Below are 23244 nucleotides of genomic sequence, written 5' to 3'. Positions count from 1 at the left end.
ATAGCTTTTAAAATGTATTTTTAAAAAAGAAGAAAAAGTAGCTATGCTGTGCATTCAAACGTTAGATTGAATATAGAATAAAGATCATTGTAATCAGTTATATAAAATTATTTCTTTCATAAGTTCTGATTTCATTTCTTCTAAATGTTTTCATATATACAGTATTGTTTTAAAATGTTTTCATGATTGTGAGTCTATCCAGTTCTTTTTTTTATACTTAATATCAATGTTTAATAGACTAGTCACCAATTCTAATGAATAAAAAAGAAATGGAAATTTCATTATGGCAACACATTCAAAAATATTTACCAGTGTGCTGAGTAAAATAGCTTTAGAAATGGGGAGACACTATTCAAAAAGGAGTGTATTCATTACTTGACATGTCACTGTAAATGCCCTGTACACCACCTTCACACAAAAAAGAAAATAGTGATAGACTAAAATTTACAAATATAGTGCATGCACGTTATTTTAAAACTTACATTACAGAGAAGTACAAAGAACAACCAAAAAAAAGATCACTTGAAATCCCAAAGTTTGAGACAACCACAGTTCAGTATTTTTTGTACTTTTTTTAAAAAATTAACCTCAGAAAATACTGTGGATATCTTTGTCGATAGGTTTAATGAAAGTGGGTAAATGGGTTATATTTCCAATTTTTTTCTATGCAAGTAAGGCAAAAGACAAGATGAATGCTTTCTCATGGGAAATGCAAGAGGGGGAGTGGCGGCTTGAATTTCGTATAGCCGGAGCAATTTCTTTCTGATATTGGGGTTTTACTTTTAAAATCCTGTATTGTTCTAGTTTTAGAATATATGCTGCCCAAGCAATTACCAGGTATATTTCGTATTTATACATTTTAACATTTAGAATTCAACTCCACATTTATTTTTGTTTAAAAATAGTGTTTTTCTCGTCCACATAACATGCATATGCTTCGAGTATTTTTAAATTAATTCTTTCTTAGGTATTACTAAGCATGTCCAGGGTGACATAGATTCACAATTTCCAGTCTTCCTTCTGATGGTTATAGCTTCCAGAATACCACGAAACGGGATAGGCATGCTATTGCAGTGTCTTAACGTGATCATGATAAGCAACTAACTGGTGTTTGTTTTTTTGTATCTACAAAACGTCATTAAGACAAAATTTCGTGCCCTTGAATGGTAAGCTGGTTTTGTGCCTAGAAAAACTAGAAACGGGGGTAAAGGCTTGTCAATCGCTGGGCACAAAAGCCGAGGGTCAGGAAACATTCCGGAGGTACACACTCATGCACAGAATAATGGGGAGAGGGGAGTGGAGCTCCATTGAACGTTGTTTTCCATTTTATTTAGTTTCAACATTTAACATTTAGTTTTCAACATTTATTTAGCTTCAACATTCAACATTTCATGTCAGAAATATTAACCATCTTAAAGATTTACAAAAAAGAAAAAGGTACAGTTTCACCCTATGGGTTCATGTTGTCTTTGAAAAATCAGTAATTGCCAAACAAGATTCAGGCAGGCCAAAGTCACAGACAACTGGAAAACAGACACTTGACAGTCTGAGAAGACCCTACATAACGTGGGTTGTTCCTAAATAATAAGATGAGTGAGGCGATGCTATTAAGACTAGCCTTCAGCCACGTAGATCAGCCTCCCAACAGACTAGCTGAAATGAATAGTCATCAGCAGAACACTATTTAATGCATTTTCTTCCATTGTGGGGCTTGAACTCTGGGCCTGGGCACTGTCCCTGAGCTCTTCAGCACAATACTCATGCTCTACCACTTTAAGCCACAGCACCACTTCCACACTAATGCATTTTTTAAGCTGCAGTATTCTTTTTTCTTGTCAATATTGGAAATACAGGACACAGTTTTAGGCATGATGATAAAATCAATTAGTCTTAGACAAACCAGAAATATCCAGAAGGAATTCTGGATCCTTTGAAGGAATTAGAATGGTCAAGGTACCAGCTTCTTGCACCTAAATAAGAAGACCTACGGCGAATGGGCGGGGAAAAGTTCCAAAGTTAGAGAACTTGAGCCGCTGGCACTCAGCTTGGCCTGGGGTTCTTGATGGTCCTAAGAAATAAGATAGTCAGGGCTGGAAAGGTGGCTCAGTGGTAGAGTGCTTGCCTTGCATGCATAAGGTCCTGGATTCGATTCCTCAGCACCACCACATAAGCAGAAAAAGCTGGAAGTGATAACACGCTCACCTTGAGCTGAAGAGCTGAGGGACAGTGCCCAGGCCGAGTTCAGGCCTCATGATTGGCAGAAAAAAAAAGTGTTGAATAAACGAGGAAAACAAATAGAAATCTCTTTAAACACCCAAGAGACAGAGAGATCTAAAGACATTGAGATATGATAAGGTATACAGAATTAGAAGCATTCACACACAGTGAGACTAAAGGAGGATATTCTTTTGTGTGTGTTTATTACTCTTAATGTAAAAGTGATATACAGAGGGGTTACAGTTATGTAAGTCAGGTAAAAAGTACATTTCTGTTTGAACAGTTGTCACTACTTCCCTCATTTTCTCCCAGATTTTCTATCTCAACCCACCTCCCCCACAAGTTGTATATTTGATTTTCAACATGGTGTCTAGTGAGTATCACTGCTCCATTTCTCCCACCCTTTATCCCATCATTTCTGTGATCCCTTTACCCTCCCCAAACAGATAAACTTACATAAAAGACAAAAGATACAGAAATGAAAAAGTGACAGACTAGAAAAGAAAAACACGAAGCAAAACATAAAACCTCATTTCAATAGCTTTCATTTTATATGATCATATGCCCATAGCTATTGAACCTTTGTGATCCTCTCCCAAGAGTAACTTCCTTTGGTTTCACTGGGTGAATGTCTAGAATCTAAAGGAGGATATTCTTAGGAGATGAACACAAAGGCACAATTACTATATAGTAATATTTAAGTGAATTCCAGGAAATGGAGCCGCAATTGTTTTTTCTTGTTCTCTTGTTTGTTCATTTATCTGTCTTTTGAGGAGGAGTAAGGGGGACACAAAAAGGGAGGAACAAAGAGTGAACAAATGCAACAGTGGGACTCCCTAGACATTGTTGAAAACGAACTATACAACTTGTAGGTGGGACAAAAGTGAAAAACTGGGAGTGAGGGAAGGGATTACACTGTCTAAAAAGAAATGTACTCATTACGTGATTTATAAAATTGTAACACCTCCATACATCACCTTTTTAATAAATTTTTTAAAAATTAACAAATTAGAAACTTTTTATTTTTTTTTTATTGTGAACATACTGTACAGAGGGGTTACAATTACATGGGCAAGATAATGAGTACATTTCTTATCAAACATTGCAGCCTCCTCCTTTGTTTACCCTTCACATCCCTTCCCAGCCTCCCCCCACTGCCCCCCACCCAATTCTCCCCCCCCCCCACCACAGTTGTAAAGTTTGTTTTCGACATGACAACTTGTACTTCTCATTGCTGCTTTTTGAAAATTTTTTTGGGGGTCGTGGGGCCTGAACTCTGGACATGGGCGCTATCCCTCAGCTCTTCAGCTCAAGGCTAGCGCTCTACCACTTGAGCCACAACACCACTTCTGGCTTTTTTTTTCTTTTTGCTTATGTGGTGCTGAGGAATCGAACCCAAGGCCTCAGGCATGCAAGGCAAGCGCTCTACCACTGGGCCATCTTCCCAGCCCCTAGAAACTTTTTAAAGAAGTAACTTTTTATGGAAAAAAGAGAGATGGGGGTAGAATTGGTGAATGTGAATCTCTTTACATTTTGGACAGTTGGAAGAAGAAACTGAGACACATGGAGCTGGGGGAAAGGGTACAGTGTAGACAGACAAAGGGTTGGAGTAGTGCAGGCATGGCTGACAGAGTACTGTTTCTTGTTTACAGTCAGTATTGTCTCCAGAACTGAGGCCCCACAGCCTGTCTTCTTTTACAGCATAACTTGGGGATCCTCCCATCTGTCATGTGTCTTGGTGGCAGGAAGATGGTCTGTGTACCAGAACACCAAGGGGCTTCATCCTTGCCTGTCCATGTATACAGAATGCTCTGTAGTTTTTTCACTCTACCTATCCCCGCAAGACTTCAGCTGGGACTGGGGACAGTGTTGAGCTAGCCTAGGCCAGGCATGAGCCTCTTCTTTGGCTGCCCCCTGGGTGATCAACCCACTTCTGCCCAGCTGGATTTGGGGTAGGGAGGGGTGAAGGTATCTGCTAGGGCTGTTCCCTGGAGACAGGAACAGGGTTCAGGCACTGAAAATTCAGGCCATTCTGAGTTCTCACTGGTGGCTTCTGCTGTACCCCTGAGCCAGTAGCCATGATGCATGTTAAGAGTCATGACAGAAAGCCTGAGTCAGAATTTTTCTTGGTGGGAAGACAGCAGGGTTGGCCCTAACCTGTATATACAGTATCTATCCTCCTCCCTGACCTCTGCCCAAAAGTAGAGCCACAGAATTAGAGCCCAAGTGGAAATAATTGGAGGGGGAGAATTCTCTTCTTATACCTAAGACAGGGAGGTACCCTCTGGAGGCCAAGACTGTGCCCCCCAGAGTTCAAGTGGGTGAGCGGCCATTTTGGAATCCTAGTAGAAAAGGTTGGTGTTTGAAGGGCAGAGAGAGTGCTCAAGCAGGGCAAGCAGGTTGGCATTGATGCTACAAAACCGTCATCCAGTAGATTCCTTATGGGGAACCAGCCAACACTCCTCTGTGCTTTCTTAGAACTTGAAGAGATTCACGTAGTAGCAAGGGATTCTGGAAGGGCAGTTCAAAGGAAAGTGTCCCTGTAGGATTTGGAGGGTACCTGGAGAATTGTGTGAAGCCCATAGTGATGCTGGTGCCTGAGCCATTGAAGTTTCACAGGTGTCAGATTAGGAATCAGATGGGAATCAGGCCATAGGATGAATAGGCTCTGTGGTTAAGAGGCAGCCATTCCTGGGTGCAACTAGCAGTAGACTTTGAGTATTAGGAGTCATGGTTAATTGATTGGGAATAGTTTACCTACTTGCATTTCTAAAATTACTTTTTCATGGACAAGAGTCCATAGAGTTTACAGGTCTCTATTATAAGTGTATCTCTCATCTTCCATGTCTCATCCTTGGAAGAACTTGTGGCTGTATTTTATCCTGGATGACTGTACAATTTTTCTTTTTTCTTTTCTTGTTTTTCTTTACTTTTTTTTGTCAGTTGTGAGGCTTAAACACAGGGCCTTGGCACTGTCCCTGAGCATTTTCTTTCAAGGCTAGTGCTCTACCACATGGAGCCACAGCACCACTTTCAGTTTTCTGGTGGTTATTTGGAGATAAGTCTCATGGACTTTCGTGCTCAGGCTGGCTTTCAATCCCAATCCTCAGATCTCAGCCTCCTGCGTAGGATTATAGGCATGAGCCACTCATAATGCCCAACTTTGTTGTTTTTGATATGTGCTGTTTCTTTTTGTCTCCAGATAAATGTTCAGAAGTGTACCTTTACTCCCATTATTTCAAACTTTCAAAGTTCTGAAGTGAATTTATGTGAAGTGAGCCTTTTGAGTTCAAACAACCCTCTCTCCCAATCCCCAAGTGGCAGGGTCTGAACCCACTGGATCCACGGCAAGAACTGAAGCACTAATTGATCTGCGATAGCCCCATTCCTGCAAGTAGCTTTGGCTTTTTGACAAACAGGGCAACCAACACTCTTGCTCAACCCTATCACCACCACTCTGCAACTCCCTCACTCCTCACCCCTGCAACTGCCACCTCACCAGTCTGTCAGGCCAACGTACCTCCCTGGCTCCATATTGATTCAGCTTTTGGAGTAACACAGTGGGATAGTTGGGCCAATACATTCCCCAAGTACCTATAACTCCCTCTTCCTCTTATAAGAACAATTTTTTAAAAATCATGCTCAAAAAGTTCCACTTGATGGTACTGTTTTGCCAAAAATACCAACTACAATGCCCCTTAACACTGGTCCTCCATCCTTTGTGCCTTTTTAGGCATTAGGTTTTGGTATACTGTGTAGAGATGCAGAAGTGCAGGGAGAAGTGGTATCTTTCTCAAGCTATCTGTTACAGAATATAAAAATGTAAGGGAAGATATAAAAGGAATCAATGCATCTGTGTAACCAGGGCTATGAATCATCTTCTTAGGAGTTATCAGTCTATCAGAGCTCCTTAGGTTTCTGAGCTCACTTATAGATATACTGTAGGTCAGGTGCTCTTGGATACAGTTGTTTCCCAGGGGCACATTGATTTTTCAACTTGAGGTGGAATGAGTCTCTAGTTTTTCCCTATTGTTGTTGTTGCAGGTATTGTGTTTATTCTATTCTCATCTAGTCGAGCTTTGTGTAACCAGTGGCTTTATCCTACTTAAGGATATAAAAGAGCAACTATCAAAGAGAGTAGGCCATTGTAGAGGAAGCAGAAGCTCAGGTGAGAAAAAAGCAAGTATATTGCCCTGACTCTCCTCTATGGGTATAAAGGGGTCACTGTCCATTGATTGCTCTTTGTTAGGTATCCTTGGGCCAGGAGGAGGGCCCAGTGACCTCACACAGGCAGGTGACCTTACAGGCTTGTGACATTACAGCTCTGTATCAAACAATGGTGTACTCTCCACTGAAGCACCTCTATCATTCTTCACACATGAGTATGTACATGTATACACGTATGCACATCTGTAACTTCTTACATATGTATATTTGCATGTGGTTTTTTCCTTTTTCTTCTGCAACCACCATGGAGATGTCACAGTAGATGAGATTCTTCCCAATGAAAAAGACAGTCCTGTCAGGTACCAGTGGCTCATGCCTGTAACCCTAACTACTGAGGAGGCTGAAATCTCAGAATTGAAGTTCAAAGCCAGCCTAGGCAGGAAAGTCCATGAGACTCTCATCTCCAACTAAGAACTGAAAATGCTGGAAGTAGAGCTGTGGTTCAAGTGGTAGAGCTCTAACCGAGAGCAGAAACACTCAGGGACAGTGCCCAAGTCCTGAGTTCAAGCCCCAGGACTACCACATGCACACACACACAAAAAAACAGTCCTTAACATTGTAAGGACATTGTACAACATTTCCATGTTGTACTGGTTTTCAATCCCCACACCCACGCCCTTATTCACCCTCCCCAGAGAACCACATATAATTTTTCCTTGTGTATATGCTTCTGTTGTCCAGTGATAATAGAACCAACCAGGGAGCTATGTCTGTGTACATTCCTCTTAAACTTCAACCTTTTCACTAACAATAGGCTCTTGTATTTCTCTGTTTTCTGGAAATGTAGATCTTACTGGACTCTGTGTCTATGTAGAATCAATGTCATGCTGGATCTTTTCATGTGCCTCTTTGGTAACTGTTTAGAGTGCATGTGACTGTCTCTCCTTTAGGAATATCATTTATTTACCATGTCCCTCTATTTTCATAGTAGGCTCCTCATTGCCAACTTCCATTCTTCTTGAAATAGAACTGGCTATGAAGCTGCATGCAAAGTCCTATTTCTAATATTGTGGGGTATGCTTGTGTATGTTATATTTGTCTCCTGTCTCTATGGCTAGCCAGAGATAAATGTCAGGTCACTTAAGACATGGCCACATACTCTATAACTAACACTACCCCTGGAAAGTGTGAAGCAGATCTGTGTATAGAGTAGAGATGTCTGGTTCCCATTCATCTATCTGTGAGCCAGAAGAGCTACTGATCAGTCAAGGCCCTGCTATTCCATTCAACGGGAAGGAGGGATCAGGCTTGTATGAAGATATTCTGAAATGCATTCTGCTATAGTCAGACAATGCAGAGATGAGGAGGGAAGTTATGCAAGAATAGACATGAAGGAGATAGTGGTCATTCCCACCAAAAAAAGAAAAAGAAAAAAGAAAAAATTCATGGAGAAATATATCCTCCGGCTTCACCCAGGACTATTCAATGAGAAATGTCTGTTCGTTGAAAACAGTTCTGAGATACATATATGCAATTTTCAAGAATGAGTAGACCAGCAGGACACCAGTGGCTCACACCTGTAATCCTACCTACTCAGGAGACTGAAATCTGAGCATCGCAGTTCAAAGACAGACTGGGCAAGAAAGTCTATAAGACTCTCATCTCCAATAAACCATCAGAAAACCAGAAGTGGCACTGTAGCACAGGTGGTAGAGCACTAGCCTTGAGCTGAAGAGCTGAGGGACAGCGCCCAGGCCCAGAGTTCAAGCCCCGTGACTGACAACAACAGCAAAAAAGAATGAGAATGAGTAGACAAAGCCCAGATGCCAGTTGCTCTCATTTGTAAATCCTAGCTATTCAGGAGGCTGAGATCTGAGGATTATGGTTCAAAGCAAGCCTGGGCAGGAATGTCTGGGACTCATCTCCAGTTAACAACCAAAAATAACTGGAACTAGAGCTGTGGCTCAAGTGGTAGAGTGCAAGCCTTGAGCGAAAAAGCTAAGTGACAACATCCAGGCCCAGTGTTCAAACCCTAGTACCATCGCGATTTAAAGAAAGAAAGATGAGTAAACTAGGTATCTGACTATATGCTCTTCAAATGTCAAGAGCTTTTACCATAGCCTAAATGCACTCTTCAGTTTGGTTTGTTGAGGTGTTACAGTGCCATCATTTGGCCATCAATTTGGCAGTTGCATATGGAATAAAGGATATTCTGGTGCCTCCTTGCAGGACAAACTCCTCTTCACAGACAGAAAGGCACCAACTGTGACTAAAAGAATCTCTAACTGCTGGTATTATGGGTAAGTGCATTTTGTTCCTATCTTTTTCCTTTCAAATATTGCCATGGGAAAGGCAGTGGTCATTATATGTCAGCACCCTTCCAAGAAGGAGAAACAGTCAAGGTAAGTAGATTCCTGCATGTGTTGGTATCTTCTTATGTGATTTTCAAACACAGGTGATGGAAAAGAGCCTTGAATGAAGTCTCAATGGTGAGATCTGAAGTAGAAGTTATATAATGATTATCCAAGGGGTTTGAAGTCAGTCCACAAAACTTGAGACCAGCATTCTGAAAGGCAGGAGACACAGGAATGAGTTTGAGCCTAGGCCCAGTGAGGCCATTTGCTAGTGACAGGTCCATTAGGTACTGGTATTGATTGCCATGCCTGTTTCATCCTTCATCTCATGATTGCTCTTTCACCCATTTCCCTGCACTCTGACCCTATATCAAACCAGAAAGGATGGGGAGTTTGCAGGTACTGAAATATGAAGAAAGCACTTGTGTGGAAAAGATTAGATACCCACTCCATCATACAGACAAAGACCAATCTTTCCATGCCCCTCAGTCTGTCTCTTGACAGACCAATAAACCTGAAGAAGTATGATTTTACTGGGCATGGTGGTGCACATCTGTATTTTTAGCTACTTGGGAAGTGCAGCTTTGTTTATTTCTCAATAGATTTTTTTTGGGGGGGGGGGGGGTCTGGTTGTAGGGCCTGAACTCTGGGGCTGGGCGCTGTCCCTCAGCTCTTCAGCTCAAGGCTAGCGCTCTACCACCTGAACCACAGCGCCACTTCCGGCTTTTTTCTTTTTGCTTATGTGGTGCTGAGGAATTGAACCCAGGGCCTCATGCATGCAAGGCAAGCACTTTACCACTGAGCCACCTTCCCAGCCCTTCTCAATAGATTTTAAGTGGCAGAGATGGCATCTCCAGTGGTAGAACATTTGTATAGCATACACAAAGCACCATGAATGAATGAACACAGGGGGAAAATGCCATTCCAAAACAGTGGAACCTGAGCACATGAATTCTCTCCCGTGGACATACCCTGCTCTTCAAATAATGTTGACCCTATACTTAGGCCAGTCAGAAGAGCCAGGTGGCCACCAAGGTCACTGTCCTGAGACCTGGCCCAGGATCAGTTACTTCAGTCCTACCAGAACGCTTACAGACAAACACATAAGATGCATGTGTGCTTGTGAGGACTCTTGTGTTTTACCTTAAGAAGAAATGAAACATCTAAACCAGGCCCAATGGCTCATACCTAGCTACTCAGAAGACTAAGATCTGAGGATCACAGTTCTTATTCACTAATTTGTCTAGCCCAAGCAGGAAAGTCCTTGAGAGTCCTATCTGCACTCAACTACCAAAAAAGCCAGAAGTGGAACTGTGGCTCAAGTGGTAGAGCACTGGCTTGAGCACAAAAGCTCAGAGAGTGCCCACACCTTGAACTGAAGCCCCAGGACTGGCATAAAAAGACTTATTTCCTTCCTCTGCGTCTCAACTCCTTCTCCTCCTTGTCTTCTTTCTTCTCTCCACTCTGCTCCACATTTGTAGTACTGGGGATTAAACCCAAGGCCAAGTGTGCTAGAATGGGGAACTCATCATTGATTGCCTTTGTGACAAAAAGACTCATGGCTTCACACAGGCAAGCGACTTTATGGTGTAGCTGGACCAAGAAACCTATAATGTCTTGAAGTGCTGAGGTATTCCCTTTTAAGAGAAACACAAACACCTCAGGAGCAAATGAATATATATGGAGTTGCGAGTAAAAACCATGGTAGAGAGTATGGAATGAGTAAGTTCAGAGCAATTGTAACAAAATCAGTGTTTTCGCAAATACAACTCTTCTCCTTTCATATAAAAGACCAAAGGAAACATAACAAGAAACACAACATAAAGACTGCTATCAATCATGCCATTCTGACCCAATTCCTAAAATGTATAGACCATCCTTGACAGAAGAAAAGATATTAAGTGTACTGTGGAATTAAAATATTTGGCAGAGTTGGGTGCCTGTGGTTCATGCCTGTAATCCTAGCTACTCAGGAGGCTGAAATCTAAGGGTCACAGTTCAAAACCAGCGCAGACAGGAAAATCCATGAGACTCATATCTCCAATTAACCACCAGAAAACCAGAAATGCAGCTGTGGCTCAAAGTGATAGAGCACTAGCCTTGACAGAAAGAGCTCAGGGACAGCGCCCAGGCCTTGAGTTCAAGCCCCAGGACTGGCCAAATACATATGGGGGGGGGGCAGTATTTAGCAGTATGCAGTAGATGGTCTTGGAAAACCACTACTAACTGTACAATAGTTTCTTCAATCCACTAGTGAGCCTAGAGAAAAACTAAAGTTTCTGTTTAAGGAGCCTGTCCCTTCCTATGTTTGATGAAGGCAAAAAGAGGACCCTCCAGATTCCCTAGCCTTCAGGGCAGAGCCAAAGGCCCCCCTTGGTTTTTGTGCACTGAGGCTGTGCAGTCCAGAGCCCAAGTGGGTGAGCAGCCATTTTAAAATCATACTGGAGAAAGTTGGTGTTTTTTGTTCCATGAAGGGCAGAGGTAGGGCAGCAGGGGAAGGGCAGGTTGGCTTTCCTAATACAACACTGCCATCAAGAGGACCCAGTTTTCAGAAACCACCAACACTTCCCCATGTGCTTTTAAAACTACAAGGGGCAGGCATGCAACACGGGTCTCTGAGAGCCACTGGACAAAGGTTTCCGTTGGAGGACACTGGGTTCTCAGAATCTGGCATGTGGAGAGAGCCCTTGGAGAAGCCAACCCATGTCTCCTTGAATGTTGGAAGGGTCAGAGGCCAGAGACAAGCCCAGGTGGCCAGCTGGGGTAGCTGTGGGCAGACACAAAAAGCACAGGTTCTGTGGTCACATGGCAGCCATGTCTGGGAGGGATTGTAGTCAGGATCTGCAGAGCTCTCAATATCTCCAGGCTCTGTGACCACGTGAACAGTTGGTCTTCATCATCCTTTCTTTTGCAGAAACTGGCAAGTGGGAATCAAGTGGGTCCCTGGACCCAGGAGGATCTCTGCTGTACACAGCCCCATCCCTTCCATAACTCATGAATGGCTGGCATGCCTGACCAGTGGCGCATTGTCTCAGCTGCCTAGGCTTGGCTCTCCATCTCCAATGTTCTGGAGAACAGGACTTTTTTTCTTGTTCCCCTGGCAATGCAAAAAGCCTTAGGTATTCTGTGAACATGGTGTAACACTGGGCTGGATCCCCAGCCACATTATTGAAAGAAACACACACACACACATCCTGTTACAAGGCAGCAGCAACTGAAGAGCCCCTGTTTTGTCTCCATAACCCAGTTTCAGGAGCTTGTCTTTGCAGAATGAATTCTGGTTCCTCCCAACTGTCATGTGACCCAACACTAAAATGGTGGCTTAAGTATTGGAGTGTCTGCACTTACCTGCTCCAACACTTATGTTAAGAAATGGGAAGCCATGGTATAACCTGCTTTCACTGTATTTGATTCCGGTGCCCTAGATCTTGTATGTACATTTTTCTAATTTGGGGAAGGGAAAGGAAATAACAAAATACTGAAATAAGGATACAGGTTGACCCATTGTAACAATGAGATGTACAAGACACTATGTTGAAAATGAACTTTGCAACTTTGGGGGGAAGGAGTTGGGAAGATGGGGAGGGAAGGGGTGGTAGAGGAAAACAAAGGAGGGGGGGTAATAATGCTCGACAGGAAATGAACTCATTACCTTACTCATTTACTGTAACCCCTCTGTAAGTATCTTTACTACAATACATACATACACACACACACACACACACACACACACACACACACACACACACACACACACACACACACACACACACATATGTATGTATATGTATAAAAGAGATGGAAAGCAATGAACTAAACCAAGGGAGAGGGGCTGCCATGTGGCATCAACCCACTCACCTGGGAGACATGCTTATCCTTTCAGTACCGCGTACACAGAAGTCCAATGTGGGTGATTCTTTCATAGAAGAGAAGGTACACGACCCTCTTGGACATCCAGTGGTGGCCACTGCTGCGAACCTAAGCCAGTGTCCATGATGCACGCCATGACTCCTAAGAGAAGGCCCAAATCAGAATTGGTCCAGGTGGGCAGACAGCACTGTGATCCCCAAACCAGGGCACACTTGTCCAACTTTCCTCTCTGATTTCTGCCCAAGGGCTGAGTCAAAGAAAGGGTAGGTTAGAGCCCTGGGCAGGGTGGGGGTACCAAGAGAAAGCCTTTCCTTCTTGTGCCTAAGACAGGAAAGAAAGAAGACCCTCCAGAGTCCCTAGCCTGTAGGGCAAAGTCAGACTTCCTTTTTGGATTCTGTCTACCCAGGCTGTTCAGTCCAAAGCCCAGGCAGGTGAGCAGCCATTTTGGAGTCCTAGTGGAAAAGGCTGGCATTTTTTGCTCTACAGTAGGAAGAGGGAACGCAGCAGGGGACTAGCAGGCAGGCATTCCTGGTACAATGCTGCCATCAAGAAGATTCAGTTTCAGAATCTGCCAACACTTCTGCATACTTGGAATTGGAAGGGTGGGCATGTGCATAAAGGACTTGGGAAGAGCAGTAGAATAAAGGAGTTCCTGGATCCAGGGATATGTAAGGAGCCTGTGGAAGAGCCTACCTGTATCTACTTGGTGGAAGTGCCAGAGGCAGAAGATAAGCCCAGGCTGCCAGCCAGGGTGACTGGTGGGCGGGACATAGGAAGTGCAGGCTCTGCAGTCAGGTAGTGGCCACGTCTGGGAGGGATTTCTGACAGTATTGGTAGAGCCCTCAGCATCTTGTGGCTCCAGGACTGTCTGGAAACTTGGCCTCATTCCCCTTCTTGTGGGGAACTGGTAGAGCAGAACCAAGCAGGTCCTGATGAATCCAGGAACTGCTGACTGGCTGGATGTCACTGACCAGTAGCACATTGTCATAGCTGAGCAGCACTTATTACTCCATCTTTAAGGTCTTATACATAATTATGTTTTATGTAAGACAGAGACTTTTTACCCAACTTAAGATGAAATTCAGGTCATCTACAGGGCGAGGATAGGGAAGGAGGCAGGGCACAGTTGTATTTGTATTTACCAGATTCTTACAAATACTGAGAGTGTGTTCTCTGATATGAAGCGATGCCCCTCAGTCTAGTTGAAAATTTTTTGAGAATGTTCTCCTTTGAAACGAGGTCCTTGATTATCCTGACAGAATAATAAAAGTATTAAAAAAATTGTTTAGGGGTGAGAAAGAGAAAATGAAAATCCACATGATATCCAGGAAACAGAAAGACACAGGTAGAAAGAGGTAGGAAGCTTGAATAGTCACATGAAGAAATGATGAGGCCTATAGAGCCTAGAGAAAGGGTGCAGTATAGATAGACAAATGAGGTTTTGTTTCTGGGCAATGCCAAGCAGATACTTCAGAGGTCCAGATCTGGCTGGGGCAGGGCAAGAGTAGCTGAGGAGGGGACTATTCCTTTCACTCAGTGTTGTCACCAGATCAGAAGCCACCACAGCCTGCCTTTTTATTTTAAAACATAACTTTGGGGTCCTTCAAACTGTCATGTGTCTCAGTACCAGGAAGGTGGCCACGATGGTCTGGGTCCACCTGAGCAGAGATTTCACAGAGAGATGATCTCTGTGCAACACTAAAAGGCGTTGGCCTGGTCTGTCCACAGTGGGGCTCTGACCTAAAAAATGGAAAAGTTGTCACAAGCATCCACCCATGGACAATTTTTACCCCATTTGCTCACAAGATTTTAACTGAGATTGTGATGAACCACCCTAAGCCTATCCTAAGCCTGTTCTCTGGCACCTGGGTACTACTATGGGTGACCTACCTATCCCTGCCCAATCTGTACTCAGATTCCAGGCAGGGAGGGGTGTCTGCATGTGCTAGGGTTTCTCCACTGAGACCCTGAGTGCAGGAGTCAGGCACTGCAGCTTCAGGCCACTCTAAGCTCTCACTTGTGACCTCTGCTGCACCACTGAACCAGTGGCCATGATACACACTAAGATTCCTGAGAGAAGGCCAGAGTTAGAAATAGTTCAGATGGACAGACAGCAGGGTTGGTCCCAACTTGATGCATGTTTTGTGGTCCATTCTTCCTACCAACCTGCACCTGAGGTAGAGCTAGAGAAATGATAGATTAGAGCCTTGGGTGGGATGCCTGGACGGGGAGGCTTTCCCTTCTTGTGCTTAAGGCAGGCAGAGAGAGGACCCTGTAGGTTTCTTGACCTGCAGGGCTGAGCCAAAATTGAGATTTGGGATGTCTGGCCAACGCTGCCACATCCACAAGCCAAGTTGGTGAATGGCCATTTTGAAGTCTTAGAGGGAAAAAAATAGGACTTTTGTTTTCTTAACAAAGGCTGGTGACAACACACCAGAGGGAAGGACATGTGACATTCTTAGTATAATACTGCCATTAAGAGGATACATTGCTGGGTGCCAGTGGCTCATGCCTGTAATCCTAGCTATCAGGAGGCTGAGATCTGAGGATTGCAGTTCAAAGCCAGCCTGGGCAGGAAAAGCTATGAGACTCTCATCTCCAATAAACCACCAGAAAGCCAGATGTGGCGCTGTGGCACAAGTGCAGCACTAGCTTTGAGCTGAAATGCTGAGGGACAGCGCTCAGGCCAGAGTTCAAGCCCCATGAATGACAAAAAATAAGAAGAAAAGAAAAGAAAAGAGGACCCATCAACACATCAGTGTGTTCTCTTGGAAAGCGGTGAGGTGGAGAATCTGAATTAGGCAGGATATCGAATAGGGTTCCAGAGGTGTTCAGAATACTGGGGAGCCATTTTAAGTTTTTTTTTGGCATGACCCATGTCTTCCTGGACTGTGGAAGAGCCATATAGCTAATCCCATATAGCTAATCTGCTATGGTGGTTAGCCATTTCAGTACAGCTCTTTTGTTTCGATAATTGTTTTGTGCCCATTTGGGGACTTAAACTCAGGACCTGGGTGCTGTCCCTTAGAATTCTGGCTCAAGGCTACTGCTCTACTACTACTTGAGCAACACATTCACATTATGGTGGTTAACTGGAGTAGGAGTTTCATGGAATTTACTGTCCAGGTTGGCTTCTAACTGTAATCCTCCAATCTCAGCCTCCTGAAAAGCTAGGATTACAGGCATGAGGCACTAGTACCTGGCAATTCAACTACTTGCTAGGAAATTATTTTTTCTAGAAAAAAAATTTATTCAATTATTTTCTAGAAAATTATTCTATAAATTCAGGTTCTTCAAGCTCTTTTCCTTTTGGGGGGGAGAGGGATTACGAAGGTTTGGAATTAGAACATGGGAATTATCCCTTAGCTTTTTGCTCAAGGCTGGCACTGTGGCTATACTTAAGCCAGAACTCCAATTCTGGCTTGTTCTTGTTTAATTGGACATAAAATATTCACAGACATTACTACCTGGTCAGGATTCAAACTGAGATTCTCAGATCTCAGCCTCCTAAGTATATAGTATTATAAGCATGGGCCACTACTGCCCAACTTTTTTTTTTTTTTTAACATTTTTGATTAGTACACATTTAGTTAATTCAGTGAGTTCACTGAATTATTACATATATAAATTATTATATGATATATAAACATATATGTAAAAATAATGAACCCTGATAAAAGTCAACATCCAAATCCCTCACATTCAAAGAGTTCTCATGCTTCTGTCCTTTTCCCATATGTAAAATACTTATACTCTATCACTGTTAGTATTATGCTTACCTTTGGCCCTCAGCTCCACCCAGACCTGTGCCCCTTCCATCCCTGGAGTTCCCGCCATACAGCCTCTCCCTCTCTCTGACCTGAACTCCCATCTACCTCACTTCCTACCCTCAGACCCTCCTTCTACCTGGATAGTGAAGTGTGCCAAGTGCTCCCTCTTGGGGGAAATATGGCTCCGCTAATAAACGTTGTAATAATCTTCCTCCTGTGCCTGCCTGCCTCTTCGTGGTCCCCTGGAACGGATGTGAGGGATCCTTCGGTCATACTTTTGGGGGGTGCCAGTTCAGGCCATCCTACTTATCCTTTACTACATACGGGTGCCAACCAATGTCAAATGGCCTAAATGTCTCAGTATCTCACTGATTGTAACTCTCCCTGTACCTCAGAATGCCTCACTTGGTATCACTGTACACGTAAATTATCTGGTCCATAATCTATACCCTGCTTATTCCCTGAACAAAATTATACCTTATGAGCAAAAAAGGGCAATAGACAATCAAGGGGAATTCTTTGTACTGTTTGGAAACATCTACACTACATCTTCTTCCATAATTAAGAGGACAATAAAGTGATGGTGGTCTTATCCAGGTGAAACATCATACAAATTAATGTTTTCAATAGCCAAGGACCCTAGGAACCCATCACATTTCATCTGCATAATTCCAGGTCCCTTGCACTTTGTGAGCCAATAACACAAGCTCCTGTCCACTTGGTGAATACTTGATACATTGCAGTCAGGGACTTTCTGGGCCCATGGATCACACCCAAAGAAGAAAACAAAGAGTTTCCTCTTGGGTGGGGATTCTGCCCAGTTCCATATAAGCACATCATGGATTCCTGGAAGGTGAAGTAAGGAGGCCAGGTCTGGGCGGCACCATATTGACCACAGGGTGGATGGTAGGGTCTGGCATCTTGTCTTCATGCTAGGGGAAAGAACCACCCCCATGCCCCATCACCTGGTAATGGGTGTGCCAGGACCCCTGGACGCAGAGGCAGGCACTCGGCTGATGTTACTGAATCTGTCAGTCTAGTGTCTGGGACTGGGAATTTCCTGAGGATCTGCCCCCTGCACCAACCTACTTAGGCCCAGACCTGCCTAGCTGCCAGGACTCCATGCCACATGTGTCTCTGTGATCCTGTCCTGTCTTCTGGCTTGTCTCCAGTCATCATGGAGTCCCAATTCAGCTATCCATTGGAGCTGAATTGGCTTGTTGGTATTGTTCTTCTTTCCTCTTTAGCATGTTTCCTAGCTGTGTTATGTGTATTTGCGTGCAATAGGCCTTTGTAACAACTGGTGTCCTGCAGCCTGTTAAATGTATAATAAAGACTCCAATATTCTATATTTTAAAATGTGGCTTCTGGGATGATTTACCTTACAACAAAGGGATACATCTGTGTGCAGCAGAGACCCTCCAGAGTCAAGGAACCAGCTTGGTTAAGAATCTGCTAATTTCCCCAGAAGTGGAATGGAAGCTAACTATCCATGTGGTCCCAGAGCCCCAAGGTCTCTGTAGACACTGCTTACAATCCCTCCCAAACATGGCCGCCATCAGACCAAACAGCCTGTGCTTCCTGTGCCCCGCGAGCCACCATGACTGACTACCTGAGTTTATCTCTCGCCTCTTACCTTGCAAAGACCAGGAAAATACAGGATGGCTCCACCAAAGTCTCCTCACACAACTTTCAGAACTCCAGACGCGCCAGGGACGCCACCTTCCTTTGTCCTGCTGGTCCCCCAGGGTCTCCTGTGCGCCTGCGCACCCCTCCGAGTTCTAAGAGCACTTGCGGACGTGCTGGTGGATTCTCTTTCAGTATCCACTTGATGGCAGTGTTGTACCGGGAATGCTACCGCGAGTTGTTCCTGCTGCGCTCCCTTTGCCCTTTCTGGAGTAAAAAATGCCAACCGTTTCCATGCAGATTCCAAAATGCTTGCTCACCCTCTTGGATTGTGGACTGCATAGCTGACCAGTAGAACCCAAGCATGGACTTTGGATTTTGCCCACATTTCGGGGACTCTGGAGGGTTCTCTTTCTGCTGTAGGCAAAGGGAAAAGCTCCCCCCTTCAGGCATCACATCCCACCAGGGGCTCTAATGTAACCTTTCTCTAGCACCAGGATAGGCAAAATGAATACCAGGTTGGTGCCAACCCAGCTGTCTGCCCAACTGGTCAATCATTGTTTCTTGGTGCTGAGAGGCTGTGTGAGCCTCTGTTCTGGAGACAACACTAACTCAAAACAAGAAGCACAGCACCCTACCACTTCAGCCAATCTTGCACTACTGCAGCCAGATTTGGACCCCCATGTGTCTGCGGGGTTTGCCCAGAAATAAAATCTAGTTTGTGTGTACACCCAGCATGCCCATCTCAGGCTCCATGGGTCTCAGAGGCTCTTCCTCCAACTGTCCAAGACACATACATATGCATACACACTTGCTCCCTCTCTTTGTCTCTCTCCATGTGTCTCTTTCTACCTAATAACAGAGTTAATTCTAAGCAAGACCAAGAACTTTGTGCTGCTGCACTCCCAGCACTGCTCAGACAGAGAAGAAGGAAGAAGGAAGGAGGAGGACGTGAAAGGGGAAGAGGAGGAGGAGGAGGAGGAGGAGGAGAAGGAGGAGGAGGAGAAGGAGAAGGAGGAGGAGGAGGAAGAGGAGGAGGAGGAGGAAGAGGAGGAAGAAGAAGAGGAGGAGGAGGAGGAGGAGGAGGAGGAGGGGGAGGGGGGAGGAGGAGGAGGAGAAGGAGGAGGAGAAGGAGGAGGAGGAGGGGGGAGGAGGAGGAGGAAGGGGAGGAGGAGGAAGGGGAGGAGGAGGAGGAAGGGGAAGAGGAGGAGGAGGAGGGGGAGGAGGAGGAGGAAGGGGAGGAGGAGGAGGAAGAGGAGGAGGAAGAGGAGGAGGAGGAGGAGGAGGAGGAGAAGGAAAAGGAAAAGGAAAAGGAGAAGGAGGAGGAGGCAGAAAATAAAGATGCAAACAATAAAAAGAATTCTTGGATGGAATACAACAAGACCCAGGAAGCTAAGAAGATGCACCACTGGTCAGGGACCACAAACCATGGATTCTGGGAAGTGATGGGGCCATGTACAGCAGGGATCCATGTGGATCCAGGCACCTGCTCATTTAAGAACTGCCAGTTTCACTAGAAGAAAGAGGGATAGAAGCCAACTGTCCAGTTGCCTCTGCCAAAGGCTCCCTACCAAAAACCCCCGAAACACTTCAGGGAAGCCTTCTCTAGAGTCCCTTATGCACATGGGAGACTCCTGCAGTTCCAAGTATGCATGCAGAAATGTTGGAAGAATTCTGATGATTAAATCCTCTTGAAGTCAGTATTGTAGCAAGAATACCAACTTGTTTTTCCTGCCCTGCTGTGCTCCCTCTCTTTGTAAAGCAAAAAAGAAAAAAGAAAAGAAAAAGAAAGAAAGAAAAAAGAAAAAAAAAGCCAACCTTTTCCACTAGGACTCTAAAATGGCTGTTCATCTACTTGGGCTCTGGGCTGCACAACATGGGAACACAGAACCCAAGCCAGGCCATGGACCCTTGCAGTCTTTCTGCCTGCATCATATACAAGAAGGGAAAATGAGGGAGGAATGGACAGAGGAAGAAAAACAACAACAGAAATTGTCTAGGCAGTCGAGTAACCCGAGGCAGAGGGTATGGCAGACCCATGCCCACCCCATAATTCCTCCCAGACATGGCCGCCAAATGCCCACAGAGCCCATGTTGTGTTCCTGCCTAGGCTTTTCTTCTTCCCTGACATTTCCTAGAACCAGACAGACACTACTCAGCTGTGCCAAGGGCTCCCCACATGCCTCTCAAGATCCCAGACCTTTCCTGTGGCACCTGCTTCTGTCCTGTGGTTCTCAGACCTCCCTGTGCGCATGCACGCCCCCTTCCACTTGTAAGAGACCTCGCACAGTTGCTGGCGGATTGTTTCTAACCCCGCTTGATGGCAGTGTTGTACCAAGAATGCCATTCTGCCCACCCTCCACACTTTGCAGCACAAAAACACCAACCTTTTCCACTAGGCCTACAAAATGGCTGCTGACCAGCCTGGGCTCTGGGCGGCACTGCACTGGAACATGGAACTAAAGCAGGGATTTGGGGCTCTGCCATACTTGCCAGGGTCTCTGAAGGATGCTCTTTATTCCTGTTTTAGGCACAAAAAGGGAAAGGTTCCCCCTCCAGGCATCCCACCCTACCCAGGCTCTGCCCTGTCCTCTCCTTTCCTCTGCCTTTGGTCAGAATTCAGGGAGAAAATTTGCCCACCTGGACCAATTCTGAATGGAGCCTTCTCTCAGCAATCTTAGCATGCATTATGGCCACTGGCTCAATGTTGCAGCACAGGCCACTGCTGAGAGCTAAGTGACCTGAAGCTGCAGTGCCTGAACTCTATTCCTATAGTCTCCAGGGAACAGCCCTAGCATACTCAGTCACCCCTTCTTACACAAAATCTGGTTCAAGGCTTCATAGGGATAGGTGTTACTTAGAGAGGTACCCAGATGTCAAAGTTAGGTTCATGCTGGCCTAGGCTGTCCCAAGTCTCAGATGAAGTCTTGGATAAGATAGGGTGAAACTCAGGCACAGTTCTGGAGGCTTGCAACAACTTATATGTTGTAGGCCAGTAACAGCTGTAAACAGGCAAGGCCATCCATAGCCCTTTGGTGCTCTGGTGCACAGACTATTGCTCTGTATGACCTAAAGTCAGGTGGACATCGACAGTGGTGGCCACCTTTGAATGCTGAGACACATGACAGCTAGGATTCCCAAGTTCATGCTATAAAAAAACATGCTGTGAGGACCTCCATTCTGGAGACAACCCAGAGTCAAAACAAGAAACACAGTAGGGCTGGGAAGGTAGCTCAGCGGTAGAGTGTATACCTTGCAAACATGAGGCCCTGGGTTCGATTCCTCAGCACCACATAAACAGAAAAAGCCAGAAGTAGTGCTGTGGCTCCAGTGGTAGAGCGTTAGCCTTGAGCTGAAGAGCTGAGGAACAGCGCCCAGACCCAGAGTTCAGGCCCCATGACCTGCAAAAAAAAAAAAAAAAAAGAAACACGGTAGTCCTTCAGCCATTGGTGCCTCACCCAAGCATCAAGTCCTCACACTTGGGGATTATGTTTGGAATGGCCCAGAATCAAAACCTCACTTTGTCTGTCTACCCTGCACCAATACACAGACCTGCATACATACACACACACATACATACACACAGTACACACACACACACACACACACACACACACACACACACACACACACACACACACACACACACACACACACTTTCCCTCTCTCTCTCTCTCTGTGGTGTGTGTGTGTTCTCTGTTTCTATGTCCTATATATAGTCTGTGTCTGTCTGGCTCCTGGGTATTCATGTAGATTTCTATTCTATCTTCACATAACCTGCCTGTTTCCTATTCCCTCAGTCTCTTAAAGAGCCCTGGGAGAGGAAAGGCCGTGGGAGAATTTTTAGCATACTGAGAGGCATTTCCTCAAAAGAAGAAAACATAGTCACGATATCAGCAAGAAGCTGGATAAGTAGTGCCACAGCTATTGTGTTCCTGACTCCTTCTTCACCCTAGGCCTTCAAGTGATGTGATATTCAATATGCACTGGGCGAAAGATGTGGTGAAGCTTCTCAGACAAAAAGCTAGACTGCTGGGGCTGGGAAGGTGGCTCAATGGTAGAGCGCTTGCCTTGCATGCCTGAGGCCCTGGGTAAGTGGCCGTAAGTGGCACTGTGGCTCAAGTGGTAGAGCGCTCGCCTTGAGCTGAAGAGCTGAGGGACAGCGCCCAGGCCCAGAGTTCAGGCCCCACTACCGGACCCAAAAAAATAAATAAATAAATAAAGCTAGACTGCTGGTATGGGTTTACTAATTCTTTGAAACTGCCTCTCCAATCCACCAACCTGCGCTGAACACAGGGTGCAGAGAACAAAAGGTACCTGCCAGTCCCTGGTCTGACCACATGAGCTCTGTGACCTGGCATTTATAGCCCATTCCTCGAGCCCACTAAGGATGTGCTCCCTCGGAGAGGAGCCAAGGATGTCACCTCCTAGATATTCCCAACATGAATGCGCTTAGTGAGACCTAGAAGAAACAACCACCTACCCATCAAGCTGAGCACTGCCTTGGGCATTAAGTTGGTGACACCTGTGCAGGGCCACTCCCTAAGTTGATTCAATGTTGCTCTCATCATATCCTGGGCAAGGCATTCCAGAAGGGACAAGTTTCAAAATGCAATCACCTGACATGCCATTGCTAAGAGTGGGGATGTGGGTGGTAGAGTGAGATGAAAGGTAGGCCTGGCATATGCTGATCACAGGAGAACCAAGCCAGATGGCAAAGGAACTGTCTACAGACTGCAGGAACCCTTCTCTTCCACACAGGGGCCATGCATCTACAAGGCTTAAAAGTCAGGAGAACCATTTCATCCTGGACTCTACTACTATATCTGCCTGGTCAGAGACAGGGCCAGGATTCTTGACCCATATAGGACACACATGGAAGGGGACAGATTACTTTCACAAGACAAGGGATGATGCCTAGTACTAGACCAGGTTCCCAGCATGTCTAAGGCAGCTGTATTCCAAGTACTTGTCTGGCAGGGAAAAAAAAAAGGAAGTAAAGAATAGAAAATTTTAAAAAAGAATAGGAAATAATATTTCATGTATGGGATTGCAAAGAAGACTAGGCACCCAGGAGTATGCCACTGCTCAGGGACACCAAAACAGTCGTAAATTCCTGAAAAAGGCAGCTATATGCAGCAAGGACCCTCTTAGGTCCAAAGACCTGCTTGATGCCTGAGACCTGCTTGTTACCCACAAGAAAAATGAATGAAGGCCAACTGTTTTGGTGAGCACAAAGC

At 45.1% G+C, this 23244-nt stretch overlaps 1 long non-coding RNA gene across 2 annotated transcripts; it reads right to left on the bottom strand.

Annotated features, from left to right (window-relative positions):
* Positions 1 to 8385: 8385 nt before the first annotated feature.
* On the bottom strand, positions 8386 to 18267 carry LOC122095486. 2 transcript variants are annotated; one of them, XR_006145152.1, is made up of 4 exons: positions 18015 to 18267; positions 13751 to 13860; positions 12597 to 12749; positions 8386 to 8950 (listed from the first exon to the last, which is right to left on the bottom strand). It is a non-coding gene; the product is annotated as an uncharacterized LOC122095486 (long non-coding RNA). The 2 variants fall into 2 exon arrangements; XR_006145151.1 differs by lacking the exon at positions 13751 to 13860.
* Positions 18268 to 23244: the final 4977 nt, after the last annotated feature.

Source organism: Dipodomys spectabilis, unplaced genomic scaffold (genome assembly GCF_019054845.1).
Source record: "Dipodomys spectabilis isolate Male_0828 unplaced genomic scaffold, ASM1905484v1 ptg000353l, whole genome shotgun sequence".
In the NCBI taxonomy this organism is placed as follows: Eukaryota; Metazoa; Chordata; class Mammalia; order Rodentia; family Heteromyidae; genus Dipodomys; species Dipodomys spectabilis.
The sequence above is the reverse complement of the archived record's forward strand: the minus strand, read 5'-3'. Positions and strand labels throughout refer to the sequence as shown.